General features: G+C 44.8%; 1 protein-coding gene across 1 annotated transcript in view; it reads left to right on the top strand.

The window, feature by feature from the left end:
• glg1b (golgi glycoprotein 1b) overlaps positions 1-12,053 on the top strand; it is a 38,389-nt gene that overhangs the window by 417 nt on the left and 25,919 nt on the right. The gene's annotated exons all lie outside the window — the stretch shown is intronic.

Consider the following 12,053-nt stretch of genomic DNA (forward strand, 5'->3'; position numbering starts at 1 on the left):
AAAGACGGAAGGAGCTTCTTTACTGTTAATGTTTATTTCATTTAAAAATAATAATAATAATAATAAATAAAAAATTCTCACAACATGATCCCTTAATGTTCACTCATAGTTCCGAATTGTGTATGAATGTGTGCTCTATCTCGAAAGTTTTCCAGTTCCCTATTTCTTGTGATTGGACATAGAAATAATATCCATAGACATAATATCTGTAGACTTGATATCTGTAGAAATACTAGCCATGGACATAATATCCATAGAAATAATATCTATATAGGTTGATTATCCATAGACATTGAGATCCATAGATGTGATCTCTGTATAAACAAAATAAATAAATCCGTAGGTGTATCTGTAGATATAGTATCTACAGACACTGATATCCAAAGAAATAATCTCCATAGACATAATATATGTAAAAAAAAAAAAATATGTCGACAGTTGCAATCAAAACAAAATTCAACTCCCATTGCAAATCAGGTTTTATTGCCAAAACTGACACTTTCAGCTGTTCGCAGTGAACAAATCGAACAAAAGCGACTGAAAAAGGTTCAACGAACGCTTGAAGTGGTTTCGCCGAATTCTACTGAAAATGCAACTTATAATGATTTCTCCAATTTCAAAATGATTCAACTCCTTCGTGGCGAGCACCTTTTTGCTGTTATGACTCATCTCCATGGACGTGATATCTGTAGAAATGAAATGCATAGACGTTTAGAAATGATATCCAGGGGTTTATACAGATGACATCGTGACTGTACAATGATAACCTAGTCTAAAAACTATAATCGACTCTTTAACCCTTCTGTTGGCGTTGAGATACCTACCTTGTGCCCAGAGTTCCCTGGGATAGGCTCCAGACTGGGTGAAGGGTGTCACGTGCTTCCTCCGAGACACATAAAGACGACCATCTTTCCGTACCGCTGCCCGCGATGCGTCACGGGGCGATATAACAGACTCTGTGGAGAGCGCATACGTCTTCACTCCCCTGCATACACGATCTCGCGGACGGCTGTGATAGGTTAGTGTAGTCCCGGGCACGGATCGCCGTGGCATCATCGGAATTCATCCATATTTGCAGACGATACTTTCCAGACGATTGCTGGCCTCAAAGTCCCAGAATGCAATGCAGCTACATAGTGCTGTTACGGCAGAGAATCGACTCGACCTTCATTTAGACCAGCGAACAAAACATTCATTTTTGTAGATCTAAAACAAACGGGTGAATTTACACGCTCACGTTTCCTCCATGTCTTGTTCGCACTCGTATCTGATTACACACACACACACACACACACACACACACACACACACACACACACACACACACACACGAGCAGGATCGTCCTCCAGGCCTGAGAAGTGCTTTTGTGTGTCTTTAACCCTGAACACGTCTCTGTTTCTGGAGAACAGAAGTCATTTGAAAGATTAGTTCCTGTGTCCGTTATTAAAAGTCAGCGTGACCTGAGGACACCGCGCAAGCCGTAACGTCTCGTACACTGGTCCTTATTTATCCGTATTGTTCTGAAATTGTGCGTGTAAACGTTTAACCAGACTTAAAAAACTTCCACTGGATTTAGGAACGTTTTAGAAACGCAGATTTTCTTCGCGCTCGGGTCCGTGTCTCGTTCACCCATAAAGTGTGACGCGCGTTCCTGGCACAACTCGTTTGCATTTGGCGACGCCCATAAAACTCCATAAAAGGTAAAGAGCGCAGACGGGTGGCACTTTTATGCCAATAAAAATATTTAATAATAATAATATAAAAAGTGAGAACTGAAGCTTCTGTCAGCTGAAGTATTTGTTTACGGGTGTCTACGCACAGACAGATCAGTCCTCTGATTATACGCCGCCATTTCTGTTATAACTGAATTAGTTTTATTTGTCTTAGTTAATGACTTGCGTTCTTACTGTAACTCATTTCTTCAGTGTTTATTTCTTCAGTGTTCTTTCTTTCCTTCCTTCTGTCTTACTGTAACTCATTTCTTCATTGTTTATTTCTTCAGTGTTCTTTCTTTCCTTCCTTCTTTCTTTCTGTAACTCATTTCTTCAATGTTTTTCTTTCTTTCTTTCTGTAACTCATTTCTTCAATGTTTTTCTTTCTTTCTTTCTGTAACTCATTTCTTCAATGTTTTTCTTTCTTTCTTTCTTTCTTTCTTTTTGTAACTCATTTCTTCAATGTTTCTTTTCTTTCTTTCCTTCCTTCCTTCTTTCCATCCATCGATATTAAAACCATGCGTGAGGATGTCTATTAAAGCACTTCTGTAAGTCGCTCCGGATAAGGGCGTCCAATTAAATACTTTTAAACATAATAAAAATAAGCAGTTTAAACCCGACCGTATATTCCGTATATAAAAGCGCGGTAATCCACGCGATCGATACGATTCGATGTCCGTCAAGTCGAGGTTTAGATTAGTCGTCTTCTGCGTACATTTACACGCGATAAGGGGCGCGAACAGGATGCGGACGTCTTTCGGATTTTCAGGATGTTCACGAATACCAAACCTCTCGTATGTGCCTCGACCTCGCTGTAAACCCGAGGTTGGTGTGGAGACGATGGCGGGCCACGCGGGGTTTATTTTTGGATTGAACCCCGGTGAAAAGAGTCGACTTCGTCAAAAATCCACAACAGACGAGACGTCACAAAACAAGACGAATCTTTCAAATCGCCTACAAACAAAAATAAATAAATAAATAAATAAAGAATATTCCTCCACGGCGCACACCACAATATCGTCAGTTGTTCTACAGAAACGCATCGTCTGTCGTTCGTCCTGCAGTGTTTTTAAACCACGCCGGAGAACTCGTGCTGTTAATGATTGGCCGGCGGTATCGTGAACGAAGTTAGATCCGTTCAGCCGTGTCGCGATTCGTGATTCGTAAGCGTTTCTGCAGAAGATTCATCTAGTCATGTCTTTCAGGGCTCGTTAATGTGTTCCACATCTTTTTTTTTTTTTTTTTTTTTTTTTTTAAATTCCAAACGGTTCAGTAATAATTAACCGAGTTGCAGCACTAACTGAAAGTTCCTCGGCCACGAGACTTGTAGAACAGCGTCCACGATATTCACGTTTTTGTGATGGCTTCCGTTATCGTCTGACCCGTACGTATATCCAAGCACACCCTGATTTATTTATTTATTTATTTATTTATATTTAGTCCGACTTATTTAGTACGTTTCTTACCGCGTAAATTCCAACATTAAGTGTTCTTCTTCACTGTGGATGCTCACTACATGGGGTGTGACCTAATGGTGTCGTAGAACCTTTTGGAGTCGAGTACGTCGTGTAATCGTCTGTCCGATCGAATCGGAATTCAGACTATACGCAACTCGTCGTTCTCGCGAGAGTTTGGACTCGGATCGGATAAATTATTGGCACCCTCGGTGGTGTTTGGGCTGCTCTCGGCCATTACGGCGAGCCCGACTCGTCGTTCCATGAGGCAGTTGGACAGCACCGTGCTATTTTGCACATAAAGTGACGGTACTAGCGATAACATTACGATGTTATGTGATTTTGATAATGAGACTGTACTCGAGCAGGGTACAGGTTGGTCCGGATTAGTAATCCTAACATGCCGTACTGCATTATTATTATTATTATTATTATTATTTTTATTTATTTTTTATTTTTTTTAAATAAATAAATGTATTAATGTTTTAAAAAATTATTTATTTATTTATTTATTTTACAGCTCTGTCCTTTGGCTCCGTTCCACAGGGAAACGTCATCCGCAAGCCAAAACGCACACCATGCTTGGTTCACTTCCTGTATTTGGGTCAGTTGAGGATCGATCTCGCTACAGCGTGAATTGCGCTAGCGTTCGATTGAAACCAAACTGGTACAAGTCACGTTTTGTCTGCGGATTTAAAAACTGCAGATCAACAGTTTTGACAGTGTGAGCGCGCCGATATTAACGGGCACTCTGGGAAGCCCCGCCTTCTTCTCACATGCTTAATCGTCTTGATTTTTTCTTCCCCACTCCAAAAAGATGCGCTCTCGCTATCCGTCAAGGTAAACGGAGAATGTTTCGACTCGGTGATGATGATGATGATGCTATAGAAAGTGATCGGCTAGTTGAATTTGCTGCTCCAGTTTGAGCGACAAATCAACAGAGAAAAACGTGGAGCCATTTACACGAAAGCTGCGAATCCAACTCTCGCTTCCTTAAAGAGGCTGCTCGTTATTCCTGTTACGGTTCGGCAGGTCCGTGTGTAAAGTGCTGAACAGAACACTGGTTATCCGACAGCTTTTATTTTTAGGAAAAGCTTCCCACGCTTATTCTGAGAGCTGTCTGTTACACAACGATGACTCACCCTGATGCATACTAACGACCTAGAAGAGTTCACGTAGAGCGAACCGCGGTCGTCTCGAACGATTCGACCCTGCGTCCCGGGACACGAGGCGCCGCAAAATGCGCTTTTCACGTGAATCGTTAGTGACTTTTGAATACGATGCCCTCCTACACGTCTCGTAACGGGATTCCGTCCAACCCGAGATGATGAGAAACGGTGCTGCCGTGTCACGTTAAAACTATAACCGCATCGTACGCCCTCGATGTTTTATCATCAGTGCGATTACCACAATTGTTTTGTAAAACGTGACCCGTCTCGTTGGTGCATCGCCTCCGACGTGTCTCATGAAAATGTCCTTGAATCATGTGTGTTAGGATATTTTTGTTCTAAAGGGAGAAAGAAGGTGGGCGGTACCTCTGGACACATGGTCTCACCTTAGGGATTTCCCAACCAGAGGCCTGTCAGAAAAGGGGGCTTAATGCGTGGTAATTAGCTTTCTCAATGCCATTGTTTTCCTTTTTATTACCAAGTCTCAGTCCGACTGCATCTCCGACAGCTGGTCTTTGCCTTCCAGGCCTTGAAAACGAGAGCAATATTTACTCTTTCGGTTACTTAGTGGTTGGGTAAATATGACGGAACACCTTTTGGGTTAAGCTAAATCATCAACTTGGTTTGTTTTTCAACCAAAGTGCAGTTTCATTTTTACAAAAACGCCGGGTTTTTTGAGTTCATAAATGGGTAAATATTTTCAGGGTTATTTATTTATTTATTTATTTATTTATTTATTTATTTATTAACCCTTCGTGACCCCAAACCTGCCTGTAGAACGAGTCCCGTGTGCAAACTCCGTTAATCAGACCGAGTATGAAAATGCCTCTCTGCTGCGTTCGACTTGTAATTCCCGAATTCCGACCAGGAAAAGCAGAAGAAACCAGCCCTTCAGCTCTCAAATTCTTACTCCTGCTCTTTAAAAGTCTTCTCGATTACGAGTCCGGGGAGTGACGTCACGCCGACGTGGCCGCTCCCGGCGTCCGAAGCGTTCGTATTTGGAGGCCGAGACGCGGTAGCACTTTATGTCGTATACGCAAGTATTCGCTTTCGATCGGTCCATGTGCCGACATCTAGAAATCTAGAACACTGGCTCTTCAGTTCGCCGTTTGAGGAGGAAAATGTACTTCCCTTATTACAGTTAGTTAGCGAACTCGTCGCTATTCAAAGACGAGCACGTTGGCCACCCCCCTCCCCCCCCCCCCGCGTTGTCTAAATCGACTTCGTCTCAAGCTCGGACTTCTCGCTTCGCCAGTTGATCGCAGCGGCAACAAATTCTACAAACGGAACAATTAAAGGAATGAATAAAGAATCGGAACTGCTTGCGCAGGACGTACAGAACAGCGTCGTGAGGATCGTATTTGAATACGTAAGTTATTGCTGTAACGTTGGTGCGAACTGGTTTTATTCATTTCCTCGTTGAAGAGGAAGTTCTCTTTCACCGTTATCGTTGCTCTTCCTGGGCATGTCACCGAGTACGGCTTTTAATTACTGCCATAATTACTTTGCCTGTGCGCGGCAGCAGCTGTGGCCTTCTGAAGAGCTAAATGGTAGCTATAAATCTCCTCTCCCCCAGGCCAGGAGGACGAGGCGGCCCAGACACAGCTGCACTGCGTCCGTCGCTCGCTGCACACGCTCCGTTTCATTTGCATTTTGAGCAGGTCGTCGCTCATATGTGCGGTGTAGAGCGCTCGCTGTAAAACAAAGACGGCCAGTGTGACCGAGATTTTCCCAGAGGACTAGCCCGAGAGCTCAGTCGAATCCTTACACGAGGAGAAAGAGTTGATATTTTAGTTGATTTTTGTTTGGAATGGAGAAGATTCGGTTTGTAATAGTCGTTGTGTGTGTGTGTGTGTTTTAAAAAAACTGGATTTGAATGTTATTGTTCAAAAGGATTACTATTCAGGATGCATTCAAGTATGAATGAGCGTATAATGGACGCGAGTAGTAGTTACACTGTGCGTGAAGCGAAATTTGTTTTCACAGTCTTGGTATGATTTTAATGGAAGAGCGAGGAAAGCTGGGGATGGCACCGTATTTATATAAACAATAAAATAAAAAGGCACATAAGCCCTTTCTTTCATTCTTTTATAGAAAGAAAAAAAAAGTGCTTTATCCTGGTCAGAGTCGCAACAGGTCCTTCGTCCATCCCGGGAACGCTGGGAGTGAGGCAGGAGGATTCACCCCGAACGGGACGCTAGTCCATCACACACTCCTTCACACCTCCGAGTAACTTATTTATGAGGGGGTGGAAGGAAACCGGAGAATCCAGACGAATCCTACAGGGATAACATGAGGAACTCCATACAGAGAGTAACCCGAGTTCAGGATCGAACCGGAAACTCCTCCGTGTACTCCGGTTTCCTCCCCCAGTCCAAAGACATGCGTTGTAGGCTGATTGGCATTTCCAAATTGTCCGCAGTGTATGTGATTGTGACCTGCGATGGATTGGCACTCTGTCCAGGGTGTCCCCCGAGTCCCCTGGGATAGGCTCCAGGCTCCCCGTGACCCCGTATAGGACAAGCGGTACGGAAGGTGGAGGGACGGACGGACAGATGTTTGTCTTCTGCATTACGTGTTTTCAATTTCCAAACATTAATGCCGCGTTCGACTAGAGCTCATAACTTGTAATTCCCGATCTCCGACTCGGGGGGGAACCCCAAGCAAACAACCCCCTCACCTCAAAACTCCTCCATTTTGTACCTCTAAAAGCATGAATGCCATCTTGAACTCTGACGCCAATAGTTCAAATATTACAGAGCAACATCGCAGAACGTGACTTCCTAATGAAGTAAGAGAACAAAATGCAGGCTCTGTGTTGTTCCACGCAGGAACCGAAGCAAAGCTATCGAAGCGGCAGCTTTTCCAGGATTCTCGGAGAGTCGTGATGGCAGATTTCCTTCTAAACCCGCACGACGGTGTGCCCGAGAGAACCGATGCTCTTTTACAGGCGAAGATCGATCCTACAGCGAAGATAGACTTTGTTTGTTTGTATTTATTAATGCTCACCGGTGAGCGTCTAAACCACGTACAGTTCATCTTCCCCTGCACCAGCTGTTTCTGCCCATCTGTAATCACTCTCTAATGAACTCTCCCGTTCAGATTCTGCACCAAATATGAACAAATTAGTCGTTTAAACCCTTTTTAATGAACGCAATTGTACCTTCTTTTTTTTTTTTTTTAAAAAAAAGAAAGATTTATTTATTTTAAATGTTTTTTTTTTTCTTTCCCTTTTTGCGTATACAGCAGGGTACTCGCACGCCAGAAACACGACTCTTATTTGCTTGGTGAAAAAGCCAATTAACTTTAACGAGGAAGGATGTGGGATTGCAGAAAAGGAAGCGGCTTTTGGCAGCAATTAATTTCTCTTCGTAGCGAGTTTATTCAGGTGAACCTTAACACAACTTTGCGAGTCTATGGAATGTAGGTTGAGAGAAAGCGCCAGGGTCGTCTGTGCTGGATTCTTAAAAAAAACAACAAATGAGGTAGAGTGACGCTAACGATTAAGTCGTGATCATGTGGGGGATCTCTTTCGCACGCGCGGCCTTTCTTCTTTCCGCAAGTTAGTTGGAGAAATAAGGACGCGCGAGACATTTCACTGTAACGTTGCCACAAACTTCTACCTGCTGCGAACGTTTCTGATATTTATCACATCCAGTCGGTCCGTTATTCTCTCTGGTTCCCACCCACCGGTCGGCTCTCGCCAGTCACGTGAGGGCGGACACGTGATCGCTCCGAGACGCGCGAAAGTCGGCCACGTATTTTCAGACCTCTGCTAATACCTCGCGAAGATGCGTTCACGCGTTCGACGATTTTATCGCTGCAGGTCGCCACTCTGAAATTCCCAGTAGGTGTTCCTACTAACGGACGCCGTAGTAACGTTTATCAGTAGGTGGCACAACTAGCGTTCCAGTTTTGACGTTCTCCCTACTGTCGTCACGCACATCCGTAATCGCCGCACCAAGTCGCTCCAAATTTGCACAAAGTTGAGATTTTCTCGCTAGACACGCCCACATCGACTTGCCAGCAGTCACTGACGCTCATGTCGCCGGATCTCGTCAAAAACGAGTGGTTTCCGGTCGCGTCGTCACCGCGAGTCGCTGTGTGTGAACATGCCTTAACACACCGAGGAAAGCGCTATGAGCTCAGACACCCGCGATCGGCTAGTGTCGCTCTGATTGACAGGGGAGCGATAGTATGCCCCTCCCACACGGAGACCACAACCAATTTTGACGGTAATCAGTAATGTAATCAGATTACAGTTCTGTAGTAGTAATTAGTCATCTGTAGTGGATTACTTTTTTTGAGGAACTTACCCAACACTGCTTGGTGTGAATGTGAGGTGGGGGTGGGGAGAAGTGTGTTTTGGTTTTTGATTTATAATAGGTTTTTTTTTTTCTTGCTGCCTGCTATGGTTTTCTCATCAAATGAATCCAGGCCGTTCTTTAACCGTAACGCATCACAGCTTCACTGCCTGGTGATTTAAAAAAAAGTACAATTCAGTGTGTTGCCTTACAGTTTGAATCATTTTAACGTCTTATTGTGCACTTATAACAGTAGAGTTCTTGAGGAGCGGAAGCTGGTATTAAAGCCCCGCAGGTTGCTGAACGGGCGTACCTTGGGGATTTGTCAGAAAGACCGGTCAGAGAACGGGCTTTCGTCTGTGCTAATTAGCGCTGGCGAAAGCCAGATCAGTTTAGTGTGCCTCATCGTGTGTCTTTCCTTCTCAGTCCCACGTCTGACTGCATCTCTATTAAATCTCTCAGCTGGTCCGAGTATTACACGTCTTAACGTTAAAAAAAAAAAAATTCATTTAATTGTCATTAAGCAACACGTTTTTATGTAGGCGCTCCTGGTTTTAATAGAGCGAGTATGCCACTGCGAGCCACGACTCAAACATACACCAAAAGGGTCTTATTTATGTTTTTATTTATTTCTTTATTTATATTTTTATTCCCTCATTAATCTGAAAAACATCTACATACGTATGTGTAACGATTGACAGTTGCATAGGTGTTTTGATCTCTCCGATATGAGCCGACCCATCCTGGAAGCTCCGCCCCCTTCTTCCGTGTCCATCTTAGGATGTCGTTCTTCTACACGACTCGTTCTGATAAATAAGGGATTGTATACTGTATGCTCTCCAGACTGTTCCCAAATGCTGACGCTGGAGACTCCTTCCGTCGATGTTTGTTGATGAATTCTCCTCTCGTATAAAGCGTCATATAGAGTATGGCAGTTATAGTTTTCTTTGTTTTTAATGTTGACCATTAACCTTGGGTTACGCGAAGCGTGCGCCATGTTGTGAACGAGCCGTTACTATAGAAACGGTAACATATTCGAACGAGCGCGTCGATATAAACCCGTGGTTCGAATCGTAGCCAGAATTACTGTCGGAGTTGCTGATGTAGAAAATGAATCGTATGTTTGTGTGAAATGAAATGTATGTTTGTGTAATCGATTGTGAAGCTGAAAACACGGCAGAGCGAAAGGTTTAAGGGTCGCGGCAGAGCGAAGGCGCCTCTGGGTTTGAGGGTCGCGGCAGAGCGAAGGCGCCTCTGGGTTTGAGGGTCGCGGCAGAGCGAAGGCGCCTCTGGGTTTGAGGGTCGCGGCAGAGCGAAGGCGCCTCTGGGTTTGAGGGTCGCGGCAGAGCGAAGGCGCCTCTGGGTTTGAGGGTCGCGGCAGAGCGAAGGCGCCTCTGGGTTTGAGGGTCGCGGCAGAGCGAAGGCGCCTCTGGGTTTGAGGGTCGCGGCAGAGCGAAGGCGCCTCTGGGTTTGAGGGTCGCGGCACAGCGAAGGCGCCTCTGGGTTTGAGGGTCGCGGCAGCGCGAAGGCGACAGCCGGGTTTGAGGGTCTTCTTCATTTTGGCAGACCGTGTAGGTGTTTTTCCACTTGGTTGAGTTATTGTAACGATAGAGGATATATGATGTGTCCTTTAAAACTGCAGCGTTATTTCCGGCAGTGGCCCTGGATAAAGATCTACATCCGTGTTCGCAGCTGTCTTTAGTTAAGCCACAGGCAATATCGACATAAAGTGTAGCGTGACATCTCACTCGAGGTTTGTGTCCCCTATATTTACATTCTGGTGTTTGATTTCCTGCGAAAGCTGTTAGTCGGTAGCAGGAGGGCGTCTGTTTACTGTACCTGCAGGGTAGATTGATTTGATTTTTTTTTAAAACGTTTGGCCAAGATCAACACGAGTGTTGTTTCAAATCCTTTTTAATTTAAAGTGTACATTATCTGCTTGCTTTGTGTTTTGGATAAATGACCGGATGCGTTCGTATTCACGTTCTCCATCCTCAAGAGTGGTAACGTATCCGAGGTCACAAGGTCAGCGGTCTACACGAATATCTTCTTGTGCTTGACAAGACCGGATGTTTGGTATCCGTATGCGACTGATCGGTTGTCGGGAGAGCTATGTGGAAGCAGATGGTTGATTTGGGTGTGGCTCTGGAGCTCAGATGGCTTCTGAATATTGGCAGCTCTTCGAACTCTATTTGCGTTTATAAGGGCGTGTTGAGTATCTCCACTGCTGGCATGGCTCCCTTCTTCGCTCTCCAAAGTGTCCTTCATGAAGTCAATCCATTTCCTTTCCCCCTGTTGAATGCTAATAGCTCTTATGTCATTGGAAGAAGATGACTTTATATGGCGCATATGCATCACCGTACTGTGAAATACTTTTTCTTCGGATATCCCAGGTGGTTCGGAAGTTGGGGTCTGAGCACAGGGTCGGCAACGATGCAGCGCCCCTGGAGCAGTTGGAGTTAAAAGAGCATTGCTGAAGATCCAAACAGGGGGTGGTTTGGCTGGGATTTGAACCTCCAATCTTCTGATAAGATGCATCGATACAAGGCTCTCGATTAAACCATTTAAACTTGATCAAGTCCACACTCTGAGAACATCACTACTTTACCTCGTCTCCGGACCAAGTTAAACTACGATTCGTGTTGCGAGCTGTCAGCAAAACAAAAACGCTTTTTATGTAACAATGTTTCCCACATGCATCGCTATACAGGTCGGTTTGTTGGTCCATTGGGTCGATTGCTTTCTCGCCACAATCGAACCTCTCCAGAGTCGGTTTGCGACTGGGGAACGATTGTTTCGGTGCGGATCCGAGCGCGGCCGCGGTGTTCGTATATGTCTAAACGAACCGAAACGAGGCAAAAAACACACCAGGTTCTGAAACGGACCCTCCAAACGAGTCAGGTGTGAATACACTAGCACAGTTGCATATTATTCTCCCCTTATGGACTCCCAGACTTGGTGTTTGTGAGCACTCGAGCTTCCCGTTAAGTTACGACACCGACTGCTCGTGAGCGGCGGACCGAAATTTCACGGTGTGCCAAATATGCGTACGATACACCAAACCCGGTTGATTAGAACACACGGTTCAAGAACACACCTCGGGCTCCAGAGAACTACACGACTCTGAGAGCAGAATAAGAAAAGCCCCGTGCATCAGAGACGCCCCTTTTGGGAGTCACCTCAGTAACAGCTTAGCTAGGTTTCGTTGTTCCATTCTAACTCGCTTTTGTTTTGTTATATTTTGCCAAGATCAATATAGAATGGGAACAAGGGGCACAACGAGACGCCATCCTATCGAAATTGACTGACATTTATGTATCGTTACACCCCGTACTATTTATTATAGTCCAGTCCACCTGAGCAAAGTGCATCCGATATGTTGTACGCCGTTCCTCAGTGTGTTGAACGACATC

This window comes from Ictalurus punctatus, chromosome 4, assembly GCF_001660625.3.
Source record: "Ictalurus punctatus breed USDA103 chromosome 4, Coco_2.0, whole genome shotgun sequence".
Classification (NCBI taxonomy): domain Eukaryota; kingdom Metazoa; phylum Chordata; class Actinopteri; order Siluriformes; family Ictaluridae; genus Ictalurus; species Ictalurus punctatus.